This window comes from Anopheles arabiensis, assembly GCF_016920715.1.
Source record: "Anopheles arabiensis isolate DONGOLA chromosome X unlocalized genomic scaffold, AaraD3 X_pericentromeric_contig0003, whole genome shotgun sequence".
In the NCBI taxonomy this organism is placed as follows: domain Eukaryota; kingdom Metazoa; phylum Arthropoda; class Insecta; order Diptera; family Culicidae; genus Anopheles; species Anopheles arabiensis.
In genome coordinates, this window is record NW_024412081.1 from 1915001 (window position 1) to 1917500 (window position 2500).

The following is a 2500-nucleotide window of genomic DNA, read 5'->3' on the forward strand; positions in this document are numbered from 1 at the left end:
GGGATCCGCAGAATTGCTTCTGGGTCCCGTATCGTTATTTGCGATTCGTGTTTGCATTACACTACATTGAACTATTCCAACTTGTTTATCCGCATGGCGAACATTTGCTGCAAAGAACATTTAAGTTCCACTTCGCTCTCCCCTACGTGGGTCTGAGCTTCGCTCTCAGGGAAAAAATATGCCACATTTGGTAGGGAGACCCGGTTTCATCACGCTTTGTGCCCTGCACCATATATACCCTCATAAATTTATTCATTGGATTAGATCCAAGGAACACCAGATCATGCACCACTACCCATAATAGCTCATCGAGCTTAGCGTGAATCCTTCGGGTTTCCTAAGAAGTTCGATTGGTCTTGCAGAGTTTAAAGACAACGAAGCTTAGTTTCAAGCAATGGTTAATATACGCGTATTCAAAACCCTTAGCTGTTACAACTTTTTACTAGAAACCATCACGACGAAGTCTTTGGGTCCGTAGACCCGTGATGTACTGCTCCAGGGAACGTTTTGATAGGGTGGAAGCTCAAAATCATAGGTTAAAATCATCGGCAGAGCCCACCAGACACCACTTTTGCTTCATTAGTTCGGACTATAGGCATACGACGATTTTTATCGCGGAGGGGACGTATGACCCAAACGGGGGCTTAATGACCCACTGCCACTGCAAACCATGCTCCTACGACTAAATAGAGGTAAAAACTACGATTTGGTGCAATCTTCATGTTTGACCTCGTAGCAAGGTACCCTCCCTATAGTAGGCAATGAACAAATGATCATAATCCCAGGAGGGCAAAAATGGGAACCCGAAAGGAAAGCGCTGTTGGCGCGCCTAAGCTACTGGCCCGTAGAGTAAAAATGGTACCCCCAACAAAGTTGTCGATGGACATTCTGATTGCACTTTTCATCATCTAGGGTGCGTTCCTTACACGTTTTGAGGTGTTTTAGCGAAAAACATGTTTTGAGCCACACGAGCTCTCCGGCCCGTTCGGTGCACATTTTTGAAAAAAGCTAGGAGCTGCCCCTAGGTTCGGGGTGTCACAAAATATTGATAAGTGGTCAAAAACCGCTATCCAGAATCGGATGTAGAATCATTAGACGAACTTAAAATTGTTCTACGACCAATGTCTGCGACGTTTAGTATTCAAGATATGGCCCGGCCTAGGTCTGACCTTGCATTTTCGTGAAAATTTAAAGCATGGCCATAGGGACGGGTAAAATAGCTATTTTGAAGCAAAAAACCACCTCACTTTAAATGGCCATAACTTTTGAAAAACAAGAGCTAGGGTGCGTTCCTTACACGTTTTGAGGTGTTTTAGCGAAAAACATGTTTTGAGCCACACGAGCTCTCCGGCCCGTTCGGTGCACATTTTTGAAAAAAAGCTAGGGAGCTGCCCCTAGGTTCGGGGTGTCACAAAATATTGAAAAGTGGTCAAAAACCGCTATCCAGAATCGGATGTAGAATCATTAGACGAACTTAAAATTGTTCTACAACCCCCAGTCCGACGCCTCGTATTCGAGATATAGCACTTTGTAGGTCTGACCGAGCAAATTTGTACTGAAATGTATGGCGGACATGTTATTCATTAAACAACATTAACTTGCATCGTGCCCTACTTCATCGGCACAGCTACTATCGACTATCTATTGTTGAAATGGATTGAGTTTGACCATTTTAGCTCTTTTCTTATGCCGTGCACCAACAGTGTGTACCGATCAGGGAAAGTACACTACTTACGCGTTCATGGATGTATATGTTGGTACAAGTTGCCGGTCGGAATAGCAGTGCACCAAAACTGTGTACCGATCAGGAAAGTACAAGACGGAGGGCGCAGCCCGAGCGTACGCGTTCATAGATGTCCATGTTGGTACAACCTACATGTACGTACCTTGTTTTTGTATCAAAAGTTCCAATAAAGTGTTTGTATGCTTAAAACGCTTATCTCAACCGGTCACCTTTTGGCCTGCCCTTTTATAGACAGAAACCTAGAACGATACTCGCGATGTTTGTGTTTTTCCATTCGCCCGGGACGACGAAATGAGCTCTGTGCACATCGTGCAGAAAACTGTCTCCTCCTCGTATGTTTTTGTCCCTCCACGCATATAATCACCCACATTTGTGTTCAACACGGACGGCGCAGCCCGAGCGAACGCGTTAATGTTTATGTTTGTGCACACTAAAGTTACAATCCTAGGATTTGGTTATTGCGTCGCAGTGCCCGACCGTCGCGGACACCATTCTTGGACAAAAGTCCAAGTACGTAGAGTACATTCCCTAGGTATGTGCCCGTTCGTGACTTTCGTTGCGTGCTTACAGACACGCTTGGGTATGTTTACCATACAAGGTTTACTAGGAAAACCTGGGAAGGACGCTTGCCCTCCCGTCGCGGACACCATTCTTGGAAAGAAGTCCTGGTACTTAGCGTTCTTTAATGTACTTGATCAGTTTGTATTGCAATTGCTTTGTGCCATTGACTTTGCTAATGCTCACTAAGGGGTGTTC